Raw genomic sequence first — 27,436 nt, forward strand, 5'->3', positions numbered from 1 at the left:
ATCATGTCGTCAGACCGGCTTGTGCGAGCCCGAGGTTGTTTCGGTTTGTTGTCACACGAGATTCTTCCTTCATTAAACTGTCGCACCCACGAACGCACTTTCGACACATCCATAACTCCATCACCACATGTCTCCTTCAACTGTCGATGAATTTCAATTGGTTTCACACCATGCAAATTCAGAAAACGAATGATTGCACGCTGTTCAAGCAAGGAAAACGTCGCCATTTTAAGTTCTCATTCTCGCCGCTGGAAGTAAAATTCCATCTGTCATACGGTGCTGCCATCTCTGGGACGTATTGACAATGAACGCTTAAAACAATGCGCATGTTTCTATCTCTTTTCAGTCCGGAGAAAAAAAAATCGGAGGCCTTAGAGCTTGAATGCACCTCGCATCTATCTCCGATGTTATTCAATCTGTGCAATGAGCAAAGTAAGAATTAAAATTTAGGGAGAAGAAACGAAAACATTAAGCTCTAACAGTTCACGGGTGTACTGCCGGTCCATAGCGTCCAACGGGCCCGTTGGACACTATGGACCGGCAGTACATCCGTGGACTGTTCGAGCAAGAAATACGCCGGGAGAAGTTGAAGAATCACAAAAACATTAAGGTTTGCTAATGGCATAGTAATATCTTCAGAGACGGCGAAGTATTTAGAAGTGTGGTTGAATGGAATGGCCGGCCGGGGTGGCCGAGCGGCTCTAGGCGCTACAGTCTGGAACCGCGCGACCGCTACGGTCGCAGGTTCGAATCCTGCCTCGGGCATGGATGTGTGTGATGTCCTTAGGTTAGTTAGGTTTAAGTAGTTCTAAGCTCTAGGGGACTGATGAACTCAGAAGTTAAGTACCATAGTGCTCAGAGCCATTTGAACCATTTTTGAATGGAATGAATAGTGCCTTGAGGTCTTGAGGGGGAGGTCAGGAAATGTAAAACCAGGTTAATGGAATGCAGTTGGATTAAATCAAGCGATGCTGAGAGAATTAGATTACGAAATGAGATAATAAAAGTATTAAATAAGTTTTGTTACTGTGACTCCATAGCAACTGAAAAAGCCGAAATAGAAAGGACATAAAATTCGTACTGGCAATAGCAAGAAATGTAGGCCTATTTCTAGAAAAGAGAAATTTAAGTGCAAAGAAATCTTTTCTGAAAGTGTTTGTCTGAAGTGAACGACAAACAGTTCAGACAAGAAGAGACTGAAGTTTTTGAAATGTGGTGTTAGAGAAGAATGCTGAAGATTAGATGTGGAAATCGAATAACTAATGAGGAGATACTGAATCGAATTGGGGAGAAAAGAATTTTGTGGAAAACCTTGAGTAAAAGAAGGGATCGATTGATAAGACACTGCCTGACACATCGAGGGATTGACAATTTGGTAATGGAGGGAGGGGGGAGCGGAGCATAAGAACTGTGGAGGGAGACCAAGGCTCGACTACAGTAAGCAGGTTCAGATGGATGTAGGTGACAGTATCAACGCAAAGATGAAGCAGCTCACACTGAATGACACCAGTCTCCGGACTAAAGACTGCCACAACAACATCAGTTTTACATAGTAACCTAAGTGTCCACCTTCTGTAAATGGTTGTGCAAACGTCAGAAATCGGAAAAATTCATAACATAAATGGTGACTGGCTGCTGCAATCCAGTCGACAGTGTAATGAACCTGATGTGTCATCACAAGTGACCAAAAAGTAATAAAAAAGTTGACGAAAGGCATTTAGCACCAAAAATTAGGAAAGTTGTCAACCAGGTATAGTACAAAGCTGTTTGCTGAACGTTGTGCTTAACATTCGCTGTATGAACCCACCGAAAGATCTTCCTACCAAGCGGAAGTGGGACAAATTTGTGTCCCATGGACCTATGAGGCAAAATTCTACTCTATTTCAGTGATCACAAAAAATATTATGCTAAGAAATCCACAGCGTGTTTGGTTATTGTCGCTTAATTTGTGTTTTGTTTCGCCTCATATCAGCATCCGAGCCTCACCTATTCATCACGAGTCGTCGCCTGTGAGCTACAAGTCATGTCAATCGCTAGACAGTGATGCAGCATTTTTGAGGGCTGTGTCAGTGATTGCATACAATTTGATAAACAAAACCTTCCTTCATTGAGTTTGTGTTTATCCACAATTAATAAACACTTGTACGAAGATTGCCCAGAAAGTAATGAACCGCATTTTTTTTCTTTGACAATTCTTTATTGAACATAATATGAATGGACACACGAAAGTATGGAGTTTTATCTACACACCCTATCTTTCCATGTAATCTCCATCCCGTTCTGTGGCCTGCCTCCAGCGCAAAACAAGGGCGTGTGGGCCCTGTCGGCACCAATCTTTGTCCTGGTGGCGGAGCCAGTGCTTCACTGTATGAATTACCTCTTCTTCGTCATCAAAATGTCTTTCAAGAATGACTTCCTGTATGGCCTAAACAAGTGGTAGTCCGAGGGAGCTAGGTCAGGGCTGTCAGGTGTGACAGCTGTGGATGGTCTCCCCATGCAAATCGTGGAGCTCCGCCGAACCACCTTCTGATGACCTCACCCTCCGTGCCCAGCGTCTAACTGTACTTCTGTCGACAGCAGATGCTCCATAGACTTTGCACAAGCGTTTGTAAATATTCCCCACAGTTTCTTTTCTGCAGTGAGAAATTCAATGACGGGACGTTGCTTGTAACGTACCTTACCTAAAGACGCCATTTTGAAACTGTCCTGCAGCTACGCTATCTGTCGGAAGTGACGGAAACTTGGCGCGCTCACTCAGGAGACTACAAATAATACATACGTAACGTTTCACAATCGTAGCATTGTTTTCGGCTGATAAAAAAATGCGGTGCATTGCTTTCTGAGCAACCCTTGCATTTTACTTCAATATGTACTCTGTTTTTCATACTCTACAATGTTATTTTGATAGCATCTGAACACGCGACAGTGTCCCTAAAAGCGTCAAACTGTGACACTAGAATTCAACAGTGAACTTCAGATATTTCTAACTGTTCCTAATGATATACTCACTAAGCATATGGTGATCGAATGTGGATTTGACATTCACGGAAGCAAATGGATATCAGGATTTTATATGAAAAGTTACATTAGCTGTTTGGTTGCCGCGCGTGAAGAGTGTCTGCAGTACTGCAAACAGCGTTGTTTGGTGTGTTCCGAGTACTGTTCGACGGGCGCTGTATCTGTTATATCTGGTTTGATACAGGCTTTGGACCGACAGTAGTGGACTTCGAAATAATTGTTTACAGTTTTCTCTCAGTTTACGTTCCATGTTTTGAACTGACTGACATGTTGTTATGTTTCCAGCTGCGTTGCTTTTCGTACATTTCGATAACACAAGAAGTCTACATCAGATTAATGACTGACCTTTGGATACTTGTGCGATATTCTGAGATACCTTTACCAAGCCCACATATACTCTAGTAAAAGTAACTGGCGCTAAAGAATTTTTTATCTTTGCTACAAGCTAAACGTCACGGCAAGCCTGTTCCATTTGAAATGTGCCGTATATGATACCCGAATGTTGTAGCTAAATCTACATACATCCTCAGCAAACCACCTACGGAGCGTGGCAGAGGATAGCCTGTACCACTACTTGTCATTTCCTTTCTTAATCCACTCGGAATATAGTGAAGGAAAAACGACTCTCTATGTGCTTCTGTAAGAGCCCTAATTTCTCTCATTTTTTTCTTCTTGGTCCTTACGTGAATTGTACGTTAGTGGCAGTAGAATCGTTCTGCAGTCTGCGTCAACTGCCGGTTCTCTAAATTTTCTCGACAGAAAAGAAAAGAACGTTTCTTTCCCTCCAGGGATTCCCATTTGTGTTCCCGAAGCATCTCCGGAATACCTGCATGTTATTCGAATCTACCAGTAACAAATCTTAGCAGGCCGCCTCTAAATTGTATCGATATGTTTCTTTAAACCGTGTTGCGGATCCCAAACCCTTGAACTGTGCTCTGGAATGAGTTGTACTAATGTTCTATATGATGTCTCCATTACAGATGAACCACATTTTTCTAAAATTCTCCCAATAACCCGGAATCGACCATTCGCCTTCCCTACTACAATCCTTACATGCTCGTTCCGTTTCGTACAACTTTGCAACGCTACGCCTAGATATCTAATCGACGTGTCTGTGTCAAGCAGCACATTACTTTATTCGCACATTACGGGTTTGTTTTCCTACTCATATGCATTAACTTACATTTTTCTGCATTTAGAGCTATCTGCCATTCATTACACCAACTAGAAATTTTGTTTAACTCATCATACATTCTCATACAGTCAATCTACGACAACTCCTTCCCGTGCATCACATCATCATCAGCAAGTGGCTGCAGTAGCTCACTGTCCGCCAGATGATGTATGTATGTGGCCGGCCGGAGTGGCCGAGCGGTTAAAGGCGCTACAGTCTGGAACCGCACGACCGCTACGTTCGCAGGTTCGAATCCTGCTTCGGGCATGGATGTGTGTGATGTGCTTAGGTTAGTTAGGTTTAAGTAGTTCTAAGTGCTAGGGGACTTATGACCACAGCAGTTGAGTCCCATAGTGCTCAGAGCCATTTGAACCATTTTTTTTTTATTTATGTATGCGCGGTCCTGTAATAGCGATCGTATCAAACTTCCCCGGAGCACTCCTGATGATACTGTCTATGATGAACACTCACCGTCGAGGACATAGTGCTAGGTTCTGTTACTTAACAAGTCTTCGAGTCAGTCACTTATCTGGGAACCTATTCCGTATACTCATACCTTAATTAACAGTCTGATTTGGGGCACGGTGGCAAATGTTTTTCGGAAATTAGGAATATGGATGCTGCCTGTTGCCCTTCATCCATGGTTCGCTGAATGTCATGCGAAAAAAGGGCAATCTGAGTTTCGCACGAGCGATGCTTTTCAAGCCCGTGCTGATTCGTGGACAGAAACTTTTCCGTCTCAAGAAAATTTGCTGTATTCGAACTGAGAATATGTTCAAGAATTTTGCAGCAAACCGATGTTAAGAATATTGGTCTGCAATTCTGCGGATCCGTTCTTTTACCCTTCTTATACATGGGAGTCGTCTGCGCTTTTGTATAGCAGTTGCTTGGGACTTTGCCCTGGGCGAGAGATTCGCGATATATTCGAGCTAAATAAGGGACCAGTGCTGTAGAACACTCTTTGTAAAACCGAATAGGGATTCCTCCAAGACCTGGTGGCTTATTTGTTTTCAAGTCTTCCGGTTGCTTCTCTACGCCAGGGATGCCTATTACTACGTCCCGCACACGGTAGGCGGGTTTCTTAAATATGAAGTTTAAAACTTCGGCTTTCCTTTTGCTATCTTCTACCGCCACACCAGACTTGTCAACGAGTGACTGCATAGAAGCCTTACATCCGCTTGGTGATTTTACGTGGGACCAGAATTTTCTTGCGGTCTCGGGAAGATCTTTTTCTAAGTTATGACGGTAATGGATGAATGCTTCGCGCATAGATTTTTTTTGCAGCTGGATGTGGCGTACCGCGTGTAGACCAACTGTACAAGATGTTTAAAAATTCCTGTTATAGGTTTGTAGGGGTTTTCGAGGGGACTTAATAAAGTTTTGTTAAGGAACCCATGCCCAGAAATGTATCCTTTGGATATAAGATAAATTTGAAGTTCGATTCAAATCTCGCCCTTCACGTTACGCTTTTTAGTGTTAGAGCTACACAACGCATGTATCGGGAACGTTTACCAGATGGTCTCAGTACACCACATGCCATTTTCATCCGACTACAACAACGGCTGCGATAAAATGGTATATTCGCAACTAGGTGGTTGACTGTGATGTTGCTCCACGGACGTTCACGAGGGTTTGTGGACTGTGTGTATGGAAGTACGCGTTGCAGATATTGCCTTGTACAACGAACAGCCCATTCGTCACGTGGAGTAGCTGTGTGCGTACCCAGAAGCGGCAGATTTGAAAGTGATCCGATCTCAAAAATAATTTTACAAAAAATGGCTCTGAGCACTATGGGACTTAACATCTGTGGTCATCAGTCCCCTAGAACTTAGAACTACTTAAACCTAACTAACCTAAGGACATCACACACATCCATGCCCGAGGCAGGATTCGAACCTGCGACCGTAGCGGTCACGCGGTTCCAGACTGAAGCGCCTAGAACCGCACGGCCACACCGGCCGGCATAATTTTACATCGAAGCCATAAACGATGTGTTCGGTGCAAGACGAATAGATCATGGCATATCAGATATTACACAAGACTTTGGGTTTCCGAGGTCAGTAGTGTCTGCGGTGGATCTTAGGTATTACAGAGATAATATTTCCGCACGCGTAAACCGCCGCACAGGACGGCCACAGGTATTTGACGAGCGGACAGTCACCTCTGCAGAGCCATGGGGGACAATCGACTATCTGCTCTGAATAGGAGAAAGACACTGATGAGCCAAAACATTATGACCACCTGGTTAATAGCTTGTTTGTCCGTCTTTGGAACGAAATACATCAATGATTCTGCGTATCAGAGATCCGACAGTTTGTTGGTAGGTTTTTGGAGGTATGCGGCATTAGATGTCTTCGAACAGGTCATGTAATTCACGGAAATAATGGGCCGCTGAATTGCATACTCGGTGATGGCCCCCTCTAGCGACCCAGATGTGTTCCATAGGATTTACATCAGGCGAGTTCGATAGGCGAGAAATCAACAGGAGTTCACTATAATGCTCCTGAAACTACTGTAGCACGGTTTTGGCGCCGAGACACGGACATTAATCATACTGCTGTAAGATGACATCGCCGTCGGGCAAGACAACAAGCATGAAGGGACGCAGGTGGTTCCCAGCTGTCAGCGTGTCTTTGATTACTACCAAAGGACCCACGCAAGCTCAGGAGAATGTCTCCTGTAGTATAAAAAACTGCTCCCACCAGCCTACGTCTGTCGCGCGCTGCACGTTTCGAGCCGCCGTTCCCCTCGATCACGGTGTTTGTGGAAAAGACTGTCGACCTAGTGCAGCAGAAATGTGATTCATCCGAAGAGCCGGCACGTTTCCATCGGTCGACGGTCGAATCCCGATGGTCCCGTGCCCACTGAAATCGTGATTGACGATTTCGTTGTGTGAACACGTAGGGGTGGTATGCTGCGGAGCTCCATGTTCAACAATGTACGATGAAAGATGTGCTCTGAAACTCTTTTGCGTGCAGCAGCATTGTGCTCTTTCGGCAGAGATGCCACAGATCACCATCTATCCTACTTTACGAAGCAGACAAGCCTCCGAACCCCACGTTTTGTGAAGAGTCGTTGACGTCCAATCATTTAGCGTTTAGTGGTAATTTCACTGTCCTACTGCCTGTTTTCGTAGATGTTCACGACGGTAGCGCGTGAACATTCGATCGGCTTCGCCGTTTTCGAGCTACTCGTTCACAGGCTCTGCGTAATAATAGTCTGTCCTTTGTCGAAGTCGCTTATCTCAAGGGATTTCCCCATTTGCAGTCCGTATATCGAAATAGACGACAGAGGGATAGAGAAACAATTAAAATCGCTCAAAAGAGGAAAGGCCTCTGGACCTGATGGGATACCACTTCAGTTTTACACAGAGTACGCGAAGGAACTTGCCCCCCTTCTTGCAGCGGTGTACCGTAGGTCTCTAGAAGAGCGTAGCGTTCCAAAGGATTGGAAAAGGGCACAGGTCATCCCCGTTTTCAAGAAGGGACGTCGAGCAGATGTGCAGAACTATAGACCTATATCTCTAACGTCGATCAGTTGCAGAATTTTGGAACACGTATTGTGTTCGAGTATAATGACTTTTCTGGAGACTAGAAATCTACTCTGTAGGAATCAGCATGGGTTTCGAAAAAGACGGTCATGTGAAACCCAGCTCGCGCTATTCGTCCACGAGACTCAGAGGGCCATAGACACGGGTTCACAGGTAGATGCCGTGTTTCTTGACTTCCGCAAGGCGTTCGATACAGTACCCCACAGTCGTTTAATGAACAAAGTAAGAGCATATGGACTATCAGACCAATTGTGTGATTGGATTGAGGAGTTCCTAGATAACAGGACGCAGCATGTTATTCTCAATGGAGAGAAGTCTTCCGAAGTAAGAGTGATTTCAGGTGTGCCGCAGGGGAGTGTCATAGGACCGTTGCTATTCACAATATACATAAATGACCTGGTGGATGACATCGGAAGTTCACTGAGGCTTTTTGCAGATGATGCTGTGGTGTACCGAGAGGTTGTAACAATGGAAAATTGTATTGAAATGCAGGAGGATCTGCAGCGAATTGACGCATGGTGCAGGGAATGGCAATTGAATCTCAATGTAGACAAGTGTAATGTGCTGCAAATATACAGAAAGATAGATCCTTTATCATTTAGCTACAAAATAGCAGGTCAGCAACTGGAAGCAGTTAATACCATAAATTATCTGGGAGTACGCATTAGGAGTGATTTAAAATGGAATGATCATATAATGTTGATCGTCGGTAAAGCAGATGCCAGACTGAGATTCATTGGAAGAATCCTAAGGAAATGCAATCCGAAAACAAAGGAAGTAGGTTACAGTACGCTTGTTCGCCCACTGCTTGAGTACTGCTCAGCGGTGTGGGATCCGTACCAGATAGGGTTGATAGAAGAGATAGAGAAGATCCAACGGAGAGCAGCGCGCTTCGTTACAGGATCATTTAGTAATCGCGAAAGCGTTACGGAGATGATAGATAAACTCCAGTGGAAGACTCTGCAGGAGAGACGATCAGTAGCTCGGTACGGGCTTTTATTGAAGTTTCGAGAACATACCTTCACCGAAGAGTCAAGCAGTATATTGCTCCCTCCTACGTATATCTCGCGAAGAGACCATGAGGATAAAACCAGAGAGATTAGAGCCCACACAGAGGCATACCGACAGTCCTTCTTTCCACGAACAATACGAGACTGGAATAGAAGGGAGAACCGATAGAGGTACTGAAGGTACCCTCCGCCACACACCGTCAGGTGGCTTGCGGAGTATGGACGTAGATGTAGATACGTTGATCTGCCCTTGTGAATCCACGCCATATTCACATGCGGCGAGTGCAGTGGCTCTTTGTGCTCAACATGCGGCTTAACAGTCCCCTACATTCGGCAGTTCTGTGTATTCACTGCACTCTATAACGTAAAATGTGCCTCGTCATCCCACAGGATATTACCCGGCCACATGTCATCAACTTCGATCTGTGCCAGAAACCGAAGAGCAAATGCAAAATGAGAGTTCAGTTACTGCACGGTCTGCATCTTGTGCGGGTACCAGTGTGAAATACACCGTAAAACATTGCGTACTATTGACCATGGGATGGACTATTCTCCTGAAACTGTACGAGCACTAACACTACCCGGGGAACTTGCTACATGGTCACATACAGCAACAGCGACATCACCAATAACTACTATCGAGACAGGACGCCATATTCTCCTAGGTGCCACACCAAGCTCACCCGTTTTTACGAATTTCATTATCATCTTCTTTAAACTATTTAATGACATCGGGTTTGGCCTCTTCTCAGTCCTTTCAGTCGGCGATACTGTCGTAATGCAGCACAGTAATTGCTGCCGTTGACATAAAACTGTTTCGCTAACAGTGCACAGTCTCTCTTATCGATAGCCATACTGTTTACTCACGTTATGGCTTGTCAAATTACAGCATGGATGCGATACCACCATACAAACAGTGTACGGCGCCAGATTTGCACCTGATGACCAAAACTGGAACTCTTTTTTTTCCAGCGTAAATCGGTTTCACATTAACACATTAGCATATTTACGAAGCTTCGCTCCGAAACGATAATTACAGCCAACACTGGACCTCTATGAGTAGCTGCAGTTAAATTATAACCTCCTTGTACAAGTTCAGTGTCGTAACATCTGCGCCTGATCGCTCTTCTCTTCGTAGTCGTCTTAACCTATGAGAAGAATATTTATGGTTCTCGAAACTTCGAAGTTTGGAGAAACTTCTTTCACGTCACATCCGACGAAAAATTTGCCGGTCGGCGTTTGCGGACCTGTATGGTACGTGCCTAAAAGGCATTACACCATGCGGATTCGGATAAAATTGTTAAACTGTGAGTTCCCAAATTGGCTGATCTGAATTGTCAGATTTAATTGAAGCAGTCGGCAGAAGAAAATACTAAACCTCAATTTAGTAAGGATTAGGCTGTTCACGTTGTATGTTGCTTTTTCGAATGCACTATGGTCTTGTAACAAAAGGCTCCATATCTAGCGCTAGAAAGCGCTGTCTGTTGTGTAAATTGTTTTCTCTTATTCTGTTCAGGATTTTATTAAGGATTTAACCAAACACATAGCATACAACAACTCGAAATACGCCCTAGTGATTTAACACTTTCTTACACCGTCCCTTTCAGTAACTTCAGCGACTGCTACGGGGAACAAATATAGAACGTTGTTGAGATTTTTTCTCTCATCCCCCAGTCTGTGGCTAAGCCATGTCTCCGCAATATCCTTTCTTCCAGGAGTGCTAGTTCTGCAAGGTTCGCAGAAGAGTTTCTGTGAAGTTTGGAAGGTGTGGGGAGGAGTCGTGAGTCGTGTATGGGTAGCTCAGATGTAGAGCACTTTCCCGCGAGAGGCAAAGGTCCCGAGTTCGAGTCTCGGTCCGGCACACAGTTTTAATCTGCCAGGAAGTTTCATAGAACGTTATTGGTTGCAAGTAACGTCGGTCTTGACTGATAGCTCGAATCGTCAGCTTGGAAGAAATCTCTATAAGCAATACAAAGAGATATTAACTACAGCCATAATGTCAATGGGTAATGGAACGAAATACTCTTCGCCGGCTGGAGTGGCCGAGCGGTTCTAGGGGCTACAGTATGGAACTGCGCGACCGCTACGGTCGCATGTTCGAATCCTGCCTCGAGCATGGATGTGTGTAATGTCCTTAGGTTAGTTAGGTTTAAGTAGTTCAATTTCTAAGGGACGGATGGCCTCAGAAATTAAGTCCCATAGTGCTCAGAGCCATTTGAACCATCTGAAATACCCTTCAGCGTGTATCTTCTGTGGCTTCACTCGCAGCCCAATTGCATTAAATCTTGTTCGGAGGTACGTTGGTTCGTTGGTTGGTTGACTGATTTGGGGGAGGGGACTAAACAGCAAAGTCATCCGTCCAGTCGGATCAGGGAAGCACGTCGGCCGTGCACCATCCTGGCATTTGCCTGAAGAGATTTAGAGAAATCACGGAAAACTTAAATCAGGATGGTCGGACGCGGGTTTGAACAGTTTTCCCCCAGATAGTGAGACTGTGCTGACCATTGCACCACTTCGCTCGGTCGGAAGTACGCAACTTTGCCTGGCTTTGCCTGGCTTCTCGCAAAACTCAAAAGATACTCAATTCTTCGAAAAAATTTACTACCGAAATTTCGGGTAGGCCCTGGGTAGTACCAAGATGCAGATAACAATGAAAGGAAGAGTAGTTGTCCCTACTGAACAGGAATCGACAACGGTGGACGTAACATATGGTTTCTCACGGCCCCATTAAATTTAAGGAGGTTCAAGCCATTCACATTCAGTAAGATGTCAATAGATTAGACGAGTTGTTTAAAACTAAAAAGTGAATTGTAAGTACCACCCTCACTCAACCGACGGTGCAACACTACTGTTACTCTACTCTCCAACTGCATTTCTCGATTGTTCTTCCTCAATCGGTCACTCACAGTTAGTAGAGGTATTTAATTAATCTGTTAAACCCATTACTTATTTACGAGTTGCTTAACAAGAGGATTATGATACAGACAATAAAGGCAGTAACTGAAAAATAAGTGCTGGTCACAAAGTCGTTTATTATTGCATCTATTTTGTTTCCAAAGAAAATTAAGCGACAGTCTGTTTCAGAACAGACACTTGTACGATAACACGTAACGAACTGAAGAGAAAATCTTCTATATTATTAGGCAGTTTCACGTTCCTCCTCAATTTCTTCTTACGCGATCGACTTTTCGACCCGTATGCTACAGTCTTCTTCAGGACTTTCTAGGGTTCTCGGTTAGCTGAAGTGTTCTCATGAGCGCTGCCGAACAACTATGCCTGAAACAAATACTACCTCCATCGCGCTCTCAGTTTGAATACAATGATAATTCATAAAATATTGTCCTGGATACAATTTAACCAGAATTTGCTACGTGACCGTCGATATTTCAGGGCTCGATATGCAGCAGCACAAAATAATCTTAAGAAAAGTACTAAAAAACGACAAATATTAACTATGGGTGAGAACATAGGATCCTCACAGACTCTACAATGGAACATGGTTATCCGAGCCCACTTGAGTTACTCTAAACAAACAGGTGTGAAATAACTTTTCGCAATTTTCACCGAGTGAGATGGCGCAGTGGTTAGTACACTGGACTCGCATTCGGGAGGTCGACGGTTCAAACCCGCGTCCGGCCATCCAGATTTATACTTCCCGTGATTTCCTAAATCGCTCCAGGCAAATGCCGGGATGGTTCTTTTGAAAGGAGACGGCCGATTTCCTACCCAGTCCATGACAAAATCCGTTGTGCTCCGTCTCTAATGACCTCGATGTCGACGAGACGTTAAACCCAATCTTTCTTCCTTCCTTCCTCGATTTTCGTGGCAAAGTATATATATTCATTGTTGGGCGGCACAGTAGCGAAACAATGGCAACAAGAACAGTGGCCTTTGATGAAGTCTGTTAATAAAGGATGGGCAAGAGCGGACTCGCGCACACGCTTGTAGTGGCCGGTGCGGCAGAACTTCCGTCGTCTGCGTAGGAAGAAAACAAGGCGGAGCGCAGGCGCGTGGCGCGGGCCTACGTGCTAGGCTCAACGTCTGGCCGCCACCCCCGCTCCCTCACCTTCCAGCTCCTGCACGGCGCTCTCAGCCGCTGCTCGTCGCTTATCTTTCGGTACCATGGGGGCTAGCATTCTGTGGAAAGAAAAGCCTACTACGCCAGAAAGGCAACGCACTATTCCTAAGGGAGACATATTTACGAGCCGGCCGCTGTGACCGACCTGTTCTAGGCGCTTCATCCAGAACCGCGCTGCTGTTACCGTCGCAGGTTCGAATCCTGCCTCGGGCATGGATGTGCGTGATGTCCTTAGGTTAGTTAGGTTTAAGTAGTTCTAAGTCTGGGACTGATGACCTCAGATGTTAAGTCCCACATTGCTTAGAGCCGTTCGAACCATTTTTGAACATCTTCTAAGGAGGACCTAAACTTCGCCTGCCTATTTAGTGGTATTCGAGATGAGTAAACAAGGTGAAAGCACAGCTGGTTTCATTGTCTTCCTTCTTTTCATCGCCAAAATTTACCAAATGGTTTGACGCATTTCTGATTAAACTTAAAGAGTGTGTAACATGTATGAAACGTCCCCTTTGAAAAATTAATGAAATACTGTGCTGATAAACCTCTTACATTATTTGCTTTTTGTTCACAGCTCGTGGTCATGCGGTAGCGTTCTCGCTTCACACGCCCGGGTTCGATTCCCGGCGGGGTCAGGGATTTTCTCTGCTTCGTGATGACTGGGTGTTGTGTGCTGTCCTTAGGTTAGTTAGGTTTAAGAAGTTCTAAGTTCTGGGGGACTGATGACCATAGATGTTAAGTCCCATAGTGCTCAGAGCCATTTTATTTGATTTTCAAACGGCTGAGCAAAACTGAACGTACTCAGACATTTCGCTCTTTACGTATTCTGATCAACACTAAACTGACACACAATATTTTTAGCGCAACGCAATCTGACTTTCAATAATCCCTACAAAGGATGGCCCTTACTAACATTAAACTATACCTTTCACAAATCACTTACCTCACAAAAATCTTCGTTACTCGAACTACTGCAATACAGCGAGCGCCAATACCGCCAGCTAAATAAAAGATTCTAACTACTGAAGGCACTAACTACTGATAGGCATAGTTAGCAAATGAAAGATTTTGATAGAGAACAAACAATGTATTTACCTTAATAGTGTTCAAAAGTCATAATATATATATATATCAGTTCATGACATCCAGTCTTACAAATTTACTGTCTCTGATGGAGACGTGTCCAGATCATCCGCTCTCAAAACTCCGCCATCTCTCTCCCCACATCCAGCACTGCTGGCGGCTCACCTCCAACTGCGCAACGCTACACACTGTTAACAGCCAACTGCCCAACACTACAATAGCGACTATTCCAACAATGCCACCCAGCCACAGACTGCACACAGCACAGTAAGTGATTTTCATACAAAGCGCTACGTGGCGTTACCAATATAAAAACCTAACAGCCTACTTACACATGCTTCTTTAACACTCCTCCCCCCACCCCCACCACCACCAAAAAGAAAATCAGTTTCTGAAAGTCAGCACTGGAGAGTATGTCTATGTACGAGACATTCGCAGCAGCGTACGTGTTTTCTCAAGGTACTGCAGTGGCTCCGTTCCTCTTCAATTTTAAGACCAGTAATTTGCCTGATAGATTTAAATCAAGTGATGCCGAGAGAATTAGATTAGATGAGTTTTGCTGTTTGGGCAGCAAAATAACTGATGATAGCCGAAGTAGAGGGTCATGAAATATGGACTGGCAATGGCAAAAAAAAAAAGAAGTTTCTGAAGGAGAGAAATTATTTGTTAACACGGAGTATAGATTTAAGTGTCAGGAAATGTTTTCTGAAAGTATTTGTATGGAGTGTAGCCATGAATGCAAGTGAAACATGGCCAATAAACAGTTTAGACAAGAAGAGAATAGAAGCTTGCGAAATGTGGTGTTACAGAAGAATGCTAAAGATTAGACGAGCGGATCACGTAACTAATGAGGAGGTATTACTGAGTAAGATAGGGCAGACAAGGAAACTGTGGCTCAGCTTGACCAGAAGAAGGGATCGGTTAATAGGACACATTGTGAGACATCAAAGGGTCATCAATATAATACTGGAGGGAAGTGTCAGGGGTAACAATCGTAGAGGGAGTCCAAGAGATGAATACAGTAAGCGGATTCAGAGAGAAGTCGGTTGCACTACTTAGTACTTATTCGGAGATCAACAGGCTCTTTGGTGTGACGTCATAAGCGAGTGACTGCGTGTGAGATCGCTCTCTAAGTTTTCATATATTATTAGGTTTCAGATACATATTTTAACGGTTTTTGTGTTAATATTTACTATATAACTGACGTATTAGTGGTTTCTTCATTCACCTCTGCCTTTCTTGTGTTGTGACCTGATATTTGTGAGTGTTTCGTATCGAGCAACTTAACCTCTTGCCTGTGTTTACATTCCGCGCTGACCAGTTGCAGCTGTAGCGGCGCATGGAAAGCTAAGTACTAATTAATTGTTTGTGTATAGTGGTTTATTTAAGAACTTTAGTAGTCTTCAACCGGTGTTCTTGGTATTTTCTGCTGAAATAATTTCAGAAGAACCTTTTGGGAACTGTTTTCAGCTTCGTTACTGTGTCATTAGACGTTTGATTCTCTTTCTGTATTAGTCTTTTGTTATATTCACATTTGTTGTTTATTAATACTGTTCATAATAGTAGTTACTTCCCTTGTAGAGTAAGTTTGTGATTATTGTAGTCAGGTTTTTAACATCTTCTTATTGTAGTAGCGGAACTTAGAAAAAGTAAAATTTTACCATGAGTGAAAAGTGTGGGCTTTGCCGTAGGTTCGTGAGTAGTGGATTGAGGTGTGAGACTTGTTCGAAGTATTTTCACTGGGGGGAATGCAGTGGGGAAGCCAGTGGGCATTCTGGTGAGATCCTCTCCTGGAACTGCAGGTTATGTAGCAAGAGTAAGTTGATAGAGGAGCAGGAGCGTAAGATCTGTGCCCTTCAGGTGCAGTTGAAAAACGCACAGGAGGAGCTAGATAGGATGAGGAGGGAGAAGGCGGTTGGGGAATGGGAGCTGGCTGTTGGCAAGAGATCTGCTAGGAGAAGAAGATTTTCAGATAGTTTTACTATTGGTGTTTACAATAGATATGACCAACTGTCAGAGTCTAGTGGAGAGGAATCTCTAGTAGCTGTAGATGTAGGAAGTATGCAGCAGACCTCAGTAGTTACTGTGCCTAGAACAGTTGCAAAGTCGAAGAGGAAGAAGAAGGTTCTGCTGTTAGGTAGTTCTCATGGCAGAGGTGTAGGCCAGCAGTTGCAGGAAGTGCTGGGGAGTGAGTACCAGGTCACCAGCATTGTGAAGCCTAATGCAGGGTTGGCTCAGGTGACTGTTAACATAGGGGGGTTATGTAGAGATTTTACTAAAGAGGATCAGGTAATGATTGTGGGTGGGGCTGGTAATAGTATTGATAGGGATGGGGAGTCTAACATAGATGGTGACCTGGAAAAGACAGCCACTCAGACTGGCAACACGAATGTGCATTTCGTGTTACTGTTTCAGCGTCATGATCGGCCTCATCTTAGTACAGCCGTCAGGCGTAATAACATGAGACTTGGGGATGCGCTGATGACAGAAAGCATGGGTCACATTTCAATGGTGTCGGTGGAGTCTATCAGCAGGACGGGTTACACTAGACACGGCCTGCACCTCAACAGGTATGGGAAGGGGAGGTTGGCAGAGCTTATAGGTGACAGCATAGGTGGGATTGGTGGGATCACTCATGGGAAAATTCCTGCAGTAGTGGGTGTTAGAGCTGCACCTTTTTTAGATTGAAGTCAGCTGATAGGTATTCCTGCTTAAGGGAAGTCTCTCTAACAAGGGAATCACTTCTGACAAAGCTTAGGTATCCGAGTAATGAGGGAATTAGTATATTTCATCAAAATATACAAGGTATTAAAGATAAAGTTAGTGAACTGCTTATAGATGTTGACTCTGAAATTATTGGCATATCTAAACACTTCTTAAATAAGGAGATAATTCAGAGGCTTCCTTTACCAGGATACAGGTTGGCTGGCAGCTTTTCGAGGAGCTCTTTGCGGTGTGGGGGAGTAGCCATGTATGTGAAAAACGGCATCGCATTTGAGTCAATTGATGTTTCAAAGTACTGCACTGAAAAGGTGTTTGAATGTTGTGCAGTTGTAGTTAAATTTAACGGAGCTAAACTTATAACTGTTGTTATTTATAGATCCCCAGACTCCGATTTCACAACATTTTTGCTAAAGCTAGAGGAGGTTCTTGGTTCACTTTATAGGAAATACAAAAAGTTAGTTATATGTGGTGACTTCAATATTAATTGCATAAGTGACTGTGCAAGGAAAAGGTAGACCTCTTTAATTCATATAATATTATGCAAACCGTATTCTTTCCAACGAGAGTGCAAGGGAACAGTAGAACAACCATAGACAACATTTTTGTTCATTCCTCATTACTAGAAGGGCATTCTGTTAGCAAAAAGGTGAATGGCCTTTCAGATCATGATGCACAAATTTTAAATTTAAAAGATTTTTGTGCTGCAACACGTGTTAAATATAGTCATCAGCTGTTAAGGAAAGCTGATCCAGTTGCTGTAGAGATCTTTGTAAACCTTATAAAGGAACAAGAGTGGCAAGATGTTTATAGCGCTGATACAGTAGACGATAAATATAATGCTTTTCTCAAGACTTTTCTCATGCTCTTTGAAAGTTGCTTTCCGTTACAACGTTTAAAACAGGGTACTAGCACAAACAGGCAGCCTGGGTGGCTGACTAGAGGGATAAGAATATCTTGTAGAACAAAGTGGCAATTATATCAAAACGTTAGAAACAGTCAAAATCTAAATGCAGCAGCCCATTACAAACAGTATTGTAAGGTGCTTAAAAATGTTATTAGGAAGGCAAAAAGTATGTGGTATGCAGATAGAATAGCTAAGTCTCAGGATAAAATTAAAACCATATGGTCAGTCGTAAAGGAAGTTGCTGGTCTGCAGAGACAGGTCGAGGATATAGAATCAGAGCGTAGTGGGAATGTCCGTGTTACTGATAAGTCGCATATATGTACACTATTTAATAATCACTTTCTGAATATAGCAGGTGAACTAAATAGAAACCTAGTTCCAACAGGGAATCATATAGCGCTCTTAGAAAAAAGTGTTCTGAGACTGTTACCTGAAATGCTCCTCCATGATACTGACAGGAGGGAGATTGAGTTAATAATTAAATCACTAAAGACCAAGAACTCTCATGGATATGACGGGGTATCTAGCAGAATACTGAAGTATTGTTCTATGTATGTTAGCCCAGTTCTCAGCCATATCTGTAACTTTCCCTTTAGGAGTGGTCGGTTTCCTGACCGATTAAAGTACTCGGTAGTGAAGCCACTTTATAAAAAGGGAGACATTGATAATGTTGACAATTTTAGACCTATTTCTATGCCATCGGTGTTTGCTAAAGTTATCGAGAAGGTTGTATATACAAGGTTACTGGAGTATTTAAATTCACATAATTTGATGTCAAATGTTCAGTTTGGTTTTAGAAATGGTTTAACAACTGAAAATGCTATATTCTCTTTTCTCTGTGAGGTTTTAGACGGATTAAATAAAAGGTTGCGAACGCTAGGTGTTTTCTTTGATTTAACGAAGGCTTTTGACTGTGTTGACCACAAAATATTACTGCAGAAGTTGGACCATTATGGAGTAAGGGGAGTAGCTTACAATTGGTTCGCCTCTTACTTTAAGAACAGAAAGCAGAGGGTAATTCTCCGCAATATTGAGAGTGGTAGTGATGTTCAGTCCCAATGGGGCACTGTTAAGTGGGGCGTTCCCCAAGGGTCGGTGCTGGGGCCACTGCTGTCTCTTATTTATATAAATGATATGCCTTCTAGTATTACAGGTGATTCAAAAATATTTCTGTTTGCTGATGACACCAGCTTGATAGTGAAGGATCTTGTGTGTAATATTGAAACAGTAACAAATAATGTAGTTCGTGAAATAAGTTCGTGGCTTGTGGAAAATAATTTGATGCTAAATCACAGTAAGACTCAGTTTTTACAGTTTCTAACTCACAATTCAACAAGAACCGATATTTTGATCAGACAGAATAAGCATATTATAAGCGAGACGGAACAGTTCAAGTTCCTAGGCGTTCGGATAGATAGTAAGCTGTTGTGGAAAGCCCATGTCCAGGATCTTGTTCAGAAGCTAAATGCTGCTTTATTTACCATTAGAACAGTATCTGAAATAACTGACACTTCAACACGAAAAGTAGTCTACTTCGCATATTTTCATACGCTTATGTCGTATGGTATTATTTTTTGGGGTAATTCTTCTGATTCAAAAAGGGTATTTTTGCCTCAAAAACGGGCTGTTCGAGCTATATGTGGTGTAAGTTCGAGAACCTCTTGTCGACCCCTATTCAAAAATCTGGGAATTCTGACATTGCCCTCACAGTATATATTTTCTTTAATGTCGTTTGTTGTTAGCAATATTAGCCTATTCCCAAGAGTTAGCATCTTTCACTCAGTTAATACTAGGCAAAAATCAAATCTGCATGTAGAATGCACTTCCTTGACTCTTGTGCAGAAAGGAGTGCAGTATTCTGCTGCATCCATTTTCAATAAGCTACCACAAGAACTCAAAAATCTTAGCAGTAGCCCAAACTCTTTTAAGTCTAAACTGAAGAGTTTCCTCATGGCTCACTCCTTCTATTCTGTCGAGGAGCTCCTGGAAGAGCTAAAAAATTAAGCAAATTCCAGTGTTACATTGTTGATTTTCTTCATTTAAACTTACGACTTGTCACCAGAATATGTTTTTTTGTATTTCATTTTATCTGTTTCTAATATCGTGTTATAATTTCATGTATTGACTCGTTCCATGACCATGGAGACTTCTCCTTAATTTGGTCCCACGGAACAATAAATAAATAAATAAATAAATAAAATAAACAGGATAGAAGTCAGCCAGCCGGAGTGGCCGTGCGGTTCTGGGCGCTACAGTCTGGAACCGAGCGACCGGTACGGTCGCAGGTTCGAATCCTGCCTCGGGCATGGATGTGTGTGATGTCCTTAGGTTAATTAGGTTTAATTAGTTCTAAGTTCTAGGCGACTGATGACCTCAGAAGTTACGTCGCATAGTGCTCAAAGCCATTTGAACCATTTTTTGATAGAAGTCACGGAGAGCTGCGTCAAACCAGTCTTACTTAGGACTGAGGACCATAACAACAATAACAATTTGCCTGAGACGAGCAGTGCCAAGTTATACCATGATCACTATCAAATATTAGCTGCTCAAACTGCTACGCTGCACTCCGATTAAACTTACTTTGTGACTGACAGATTGCAGTGGCAGGGGACAGTGTTCCCGGCGTGCAGTTAGCCACGCTTCACAGGGCGCTGCTTGTACCTACAAAACAGACGACATGTAGCTCTCGAGGAAGAATTGCGATTGGATAACGGCCGGACCCTATTACTCGACTCGCTGAAACGTGAATCGTAAAGTAATTTTAATCGGAGACTGAGGTGAGTACAGAACGCACTGCCTCGTGACAGAAAAGCTTGAATTTATATTGGAATAACTTGAAACTCGACCATAGTCTATGTAAGACAGAAGTATGTGAATTGCAGTTGAGCAATAAAAAAGCGTGTAAATAGTTTCTTGTGCACTTTTTACAGGAGATGATGAAGCAAAATTGTTAGTTTAAATGGTCTATTGACACACAGTCAACATGGGTTTATAAAACATCGTTCCTGTGAAACACAATTAGCTCTTTATTCACATCAAATGTTGAGTGCTATTGACAAGGGATTTCAGATCGATTCCGTATTTCTGGAAGGCTTTTGACACTGTACCACACTAGTGGCTCGTAGTGAAGTTGCGTGCTTATGGAATATCGTCTCAGTTATGTGACTGGATTTGTGATTTCCTGTCAGAGTGGTCACAGTTCGTAGTAATTGACGGAAAGTCATCGAGTAAAACAGAAATGATTTCTGGCTTTCCCCAAGGTAGTGTTATAGGCCCTTTGCTGTTCCTTATCTATATTAACGATTTTGGAGACAATCTGAGCAGCCGTCTTCGGTTGTTTGCAGATGACGCTGTCGTTTATCGACTAATAAAGTCATCACAAGACCAAAACAAACTGCAAAACGACTTAGAAAAGATATCTGAATGTTGCGAAAAGTGGCAGTGGACCCTAAATAACGAAAAGTGTGAGGTCATCCACATGAGTGTTAAAAGGAACTCGTTAAACTTCGGTTACACGATAAATCAGTCTAATCGAAAAGCGATAAATTCAACTAAATACCTTGGCATTACAATTACGAACAACTTAAATTGGAAGGAACACATAGAAAATGTTGTGGGGAAGGCTAATCAAAGACTGCGTTTTATTGGCAGGACACTTAGAAAATGTAACAGATCTACTAAGGAGACTGCCTACACTACGCTTGTTCGTCCTCTTTTAGAATACTGCTGCGCGGTGTGGGATCCTTACCAGATAGGACTGACGGAGTACATCGAAAAGTTCAAAGAAAGGCAACACGTTTTGTATTATCGCGAAATATGGGAGAGGGTGTCACAGAAATGATACAGGATTTGGGCTGAACATCATTAAAAGAAAGGCGTTTTTCGTTGCGACGGAATCTTCTCACAAAATTCCAATCACCAACTGTCTCCTCCGAATGCGAAAATATTTTGTTGACACCGACCTATATAGGGAGGAACGATCACCAAGATAAAATAAGGGAAATCAGAGCTCGTACGGAAAGATATAGGTGTTCATTCTTCCCGCGCGCTATACGAGATAGGAATAATAGAGAATTGTGAAGGTGGTTCGATGAACCCTCTTCCAGGCACTTAATGTGATTTGCAGAGTATCCATGTAGATGTAGATGTATGTGTAGAAATGGCTGAAGATAATCTTGGATAATTCGCTAGATGTTGTTTTGTCATATAACAAAAAGAAAATATTGATCCATTATAGTAGAAACAAAGCTACATAGATATACTGTTCAGGCAATCATTATACACTAGGGTGACGAAAGTCATGGGATAGCGAAATGCACATGCAATACACAGCGGTGGTAACACGTACACATGGTATAAAAGGGCAGTGCATTGGCGGAGCTGTCATTTGTACTCAGGTGATTGGCATGAAAAGTTTTCCGACGTGGTTATGGCCACACGACGTGAATTAATAGATTCTGAATGCGGAATGGTAGATGGAGCTAAAAGCATGGGACATTCCAGTTAGGAAATCGCTAGGCAATTCAGCATTCTGAGATCCACCTTGCGAAGAGTGTGCCGAGAATACCAAATTTCTGCCATTCCCTCTCACCACGAACAACATAGCCACCGACGACCTTCAGTTGACGACCGGGAGCAAAGGCGTTTGCATAGAGTTGTCAGTGCTATCAGACAAGCAACACGGTGTGCCATAACCAGAGAAATCAATGCGGGACGTACGACGAACATATCCATTAGGACACTGCGGTGAAATCTGGCGTTAATGTGCTAGGGCAGCAGACGACTGGCGCGAGTGATTTTGCTAACACCCCGACATCGCCTGCACCGCCTCCCCCTGGCTCGCGACCACATCGGTTGAACCAAAAAAACTGTAAAACCGTGGCCAAAGGAGTCCCGATTTCAGTTGGTAAGACCTGATGGTAAGGTTCGAGTGTGACGCAGACCCCACGAAGCCATGGACCCAAGTTGTTAACAAGGCATCGCACACTGGACTCGCATTCTGGAGGACGGCAGTCCAAAACCGCGTCCGACCATTCCGATTTAGGTTTTCCGTGATTTCCCTAAATTGCTTCAGGCAAATTCCGGGATGGTTCCCTAGACCGATGGGACCATTGACCTCGCTGTTTCGTCTGCTCCTCCAAATCAATCAACCAACCAAGGCTCTCTGCAAGCTGGTGATGGCTGCACAACGGTGTGGGCTATGTTTACACGGAATGAACTGGGTCCTCTGGTCAATCTGAACCGATCATTGACTGGAAATGGTTATACGGCTACATGGGGGCCATTTTCAGGCATTCATGGACTTCTCGTTCCCAAATGTGCATTTTAATAGATGACAATGCACCTTGTCAGTTGGCCACAATTGTTCGCAGTTGGTTTGAAAGAACTTTCTGGACAATCTGAACGAATGATTTCGCTACCCAGATCGCCCGACATGAACCGCATAGAACATTTATGGGACATAATCGAGAGGTTAATTCGTACACAAAATCCTGCACCGGCTACACTTTCGTAATTATGGGCAGTTATAGAGGCAGCACGGGTAAGTATTTCTGCAGAGGACTTCCAACGGATTGTTGAGTCTATGCCACGTCGGGTTTCTGCACTACACCTATCAAAAGGAAGTCCGACACGATACTGGAAGGTATTCCGTGATTTTTGTCTCCACAGTGCAATACGTCGTATAACATTGTTATACATTTGATATTTATATATAGTCGGTGTTGCAGGTTATGAAATCCTGTCTCCCCGCTCGGCATCCATTCTCGTCTAGTGAACTCTGTAAAATCCCTTTGTCCCCAGACCAGAAAGTTGCAGTGGAAACGCATTCCAACCATTATGGCCGTTTCGTGCTATGCACTCAACAAAATCGTCATAAGGAAACTGTGAGTGTAGTGAAAATGGTTCAATCACTATGGGACTTGACATCTTAGGTCATCAGTCCCCTATACTTAGAACTACTTAAACCTAACTAACCTAAGGACATCACACACATCCATACCCGAGGCAGGCCTTCGAACTTGCGACCGCAGCAGCAGCGCAGTTTCGGACTGAAGCGCCTAGAACCGCTCGGCCACAGAGGGCCGGCCGATGTAGTAAATACCGCGAAACTTTATCTTTGTTCCAAACTGTCCAACTGCAGAAACTAACCTATTATGTGCAATTTTTTCACATGGAACTAATTAGATACAGAATTTATAATACAAAGTTAAGTGTTCTGTATAAGTTTGAAACATCGCAAGTGGCTGCCCCCGTACGTATATTTGCGTGTAATATTACTGTAACTTTTGTTTTGTTTTGTATGGTTTAGTACTATCTTTGTAGTTGGGAAGTTTCTAGAATGTATTGGGCTTCACGAGTCTTCAGCGCATAAGTATTTTTGTCAGTTCTATGACTCGTCTAACAGAGGGAGAAAGAGTTGTGATGCGAACCCGGCGTGGAAAGTCTAAAAGAAATTTTGAGAAAGTTTGTGTTAATATTGCTAACTGTGCTGTGAATTTTAGTCTACGTCAAATGAACAATAATGAACTGGCTTTGAAATTTAATTGTGTACTTGTTCATTTCATCAAGCTTTGTGAAGAGTATTTGAACAATTGGGTTAATGTAACGTAGAAAAGTAAGATAACTACATTACTAACCGTCTACTTTACATCTTATCAACATCTGACTTTTTTTATTCTTTTATGGGGTTTAATATTTAACTCATAACTTCGAAAAAAGCAGTGTGAGTGGAGCCTAATGATTCTGAAATTGTGATTTTTTTTCTGTATAAAACGTAGCTGGGTGGAACCTTGTTGAAATTACACGATGCGCAATCATTTAGAAAACGCAGCAGGGCAGTGTTTGTATTTTACAGTGTCTGTATAGTTCGATGCAGTGGACCTTCGGACGTGCATTCATGTCTGAAGGAACGGACATTGCTGATGACTGACTGCCACATTAAATTATGAAATGCATATGCCCGAAGGAACACTGCATCGAACAATACAGACACAGTAAAATACAGACACTCTATTTCATATCAAAGCTAGGCAGCCTGCCGGCCGGAGTGGCCGAGCGGTTCTAGGCACTTCAGTCTGGAGCCGCGCGACCGCTACGGTCGCAGGTTCGAATCCTACCTCGGGCATGGATGTGTGTGATGTCCTTAGGTTAGTTAGGTTTAAGTAGTTCTAAGTTCTAGGGGACTGATGACCTTAGAAGTTAAGTCCCATAGTGGTCAGAGCCATTTGAACCAAGGCAGTCTGACGAAAAAAACAATATCTCTCCCTGCGCGGGAATCATACGATTTGAATGCGAGCACTATGGGACGTAGGCACTAGGACATATAGCAGTTTGGGTTGGCATGGAGGCGTGCTCGGATGACCGAGGCGGTTAGGGCGACCGCTCGCTTAAAGTGGGAAATACAGGTTCGAGTCCCGGTCCGACACAAATTTCATATGGTACTAGTAAATTGTATAGCCGATGTACAATTGTATTCGCAGTCTGCGAATGCATTTCATAATTCAGAAAATGATTTCACACTTGAACATGTGCTTCACTCTAGAAGCAGGCAGATGGGTAACACGAATTCCGTCCGTGGGGGATGGGGTGGTATCGGGAAGGGCATCCGACCATTCATTGTCACTAACATTGCTTCAACCCATATAACAAAGCCGACTCTGTAGTTGAACGGGGCAAAGCAAGGACGAAGAAGAAAAAGATATGAGGTTACTGGACGACGACACATTACTCCTCTTGCGCCGTCAAAGGACAGATGACCAAAGCATCGTACTTCGTTGTTGCTACTGCAGGCAACAGCATATGTAGGAATTTCCTTAGAAAGATAATGAGGAGAAGCCCAAGGTTTCGGAAACATGAGTGTAGTTTCTCCTGGAGATACAGAAAGCAGCATCCGCAAAATACGTGCGCGGTCCTAGTTGACTAGAAGAGTAGCAGCCTAAGGACAGAAGAGGAACGTTGAATATAATATATGAGCCAGCTGAGTGGCACGTTGTTGATAAGCCGCGACTGCTGACGCTGGGCTACGCCTCCTCTGGAGCGCCGCCAACTGGAGCCAACGAACTATCAGCCCGGCCCACCAGTGCACGAGAACCTTCGGCGTCAGCGTCTCACAACTTCCTTCCATATTTTTATCCTTGTCTCACTGAGACTCCAGCTGCCGATGTGTTCGACCTACCGCACGCTGAGGCGATAAATTTACGGCCAGATACTTTCAGGGAGACCAAGGCTATCTTAGTTTATTTTGGTAGAGGGACTGTGGTGGTATGCGCCATCTATCAGTCGCGTGTGCTGTGCTCATTGACTACTCGAATGAAACGTTTCCAGAGGATGTAGTGGTATGAGGCATATGTTCAAAAATGGTTCAAATGGCTCTGAGCACTATAGGACTTAACTTCTGAGGCCATCAGTCCCCTAGAACTTAGAACTACTCAAACCTAAGTAACCTAAGGACATCACACACATCCATGCCCGAGGGAGGATTCGAACCTGCGACCGTAGCGGTCTCGCGGTTCCAGACTGCAGCGCCTAGAACCGCTCGGCCACTCCGGCCGGCTGAGGCATATGTGACTGTTACTAAAGATAGTGTAGTGGTGCACGGTTTGTAAGCACCTAGTCAATCATTTTCGGCAGCGTTTTGACGGTAAAAAGGTTCAGCGTTCAGTCTCTCCTCCTTGGCCAGCGAGGAACTTCAAAGATCCCGTAAGTGTTTTTTGAAAGTAGAAGGCTAAATGACAGATCCTTAACGCAAGCTGGTTCGAGGTAATTGATCCAAAAGTACTCTATTCGAATCCTGATTGTGGGAGAAATGTCCATAACTAGTACTTCGTCAGTACTGGGAAGAGAGGTTGTAAGCATACTCTTCGGTATAAAGTTGGGTTACTAGTGCAAGTAGAGGGTGGTTATAATTAAACTTTCGCTTCCTGAGCCAGTGTAGACGGTAAACTATTTTCCATATGGGCACCTTCCTTGATGGAATGATGTTCAGACTGTGTGCTGCTGGATTTGCGTTGTTAATTGTTTTAGTGTCATGACTTACCGCTGGACGTTGAAACACAAGTATTAGTGTGCGTTACAGCTGCAGACGGTCAACATTGGTGTGGACAAGGTGGGCAGGGCTTTACTCTTAAAGTTATTTTGTCAAAACAACAACAACAACAACAGCGCTGCTCTAACGCGAATATCGACGCACTAAAGGAATACGAAGGAGCACTCTTTCGGCACCGGGGTTCAAGAACAGGGTTTGGATGTTAGAATTAACTGGCGACTTGGGAATTGCTCCTGGGAGAGGCCGTTGGCCAATTGTGCCAAAAATTGAAGAATTTACTCTCGTAGTGGTTGAGAATGCAGGACGCAATGTTCCATCTTCAAGCAGTGCACGAGCTGTGTCACGACAGCTGAACATTTCATGCTCCCCCGTCCGAAAGGTGCTGCGAACAGTTGTGAAATGTTATCTCTAGTGCGGTTCCAGGTTGTCGTGGATGCAGATGGTCCCATTGAGCAACGTTCGTAACCTGGAATGTAAACATGGTGTGCAATTAGCGAATGTTACCCTCTCACGTGGAAATCAAAATGTGTTTCTTTCATTATTTCGCTTCCACGTGTCCTTACAAATGTTTCTACGAAGTCTTATCCTCCTATCATAGTCATTTTTCATGGGGGCACTCTCAAGTAGCGAAAGTTTAATTATAAGCACTATGTAAATCCTAACATGCGATGATCTGGGAGGCTATGCATTTTCATTTAGAAAGTTTTCACCCATGCAATTATTTTAGGTACGCTGACTGCAATATCATAAAGGAAAATTATCTGATCAGTTCATAGTTACTTTCAGAGCGCTACGATTAATAACAGGTATAGCAAAATGAATCCGAATTTCAGTGAACATGACAAATCTTCTCTA

Source organism: Schistocerca piceifrons, chromosome X (assembly GCF_021461385.2).
Source record: "Schistocerca piceifrons isolate TAMUIC-IGC-003096 chromosome X, iqSchPice1.1, whole genome shotgun sequence".
In the NCBI taxonomy this organism is placed as follows: Eukaryota; Metazoa; Arthropoda; class Insecta; order Orthoptera; family Acrididae; genus Schistocerca; species Schistocerca piceifrons.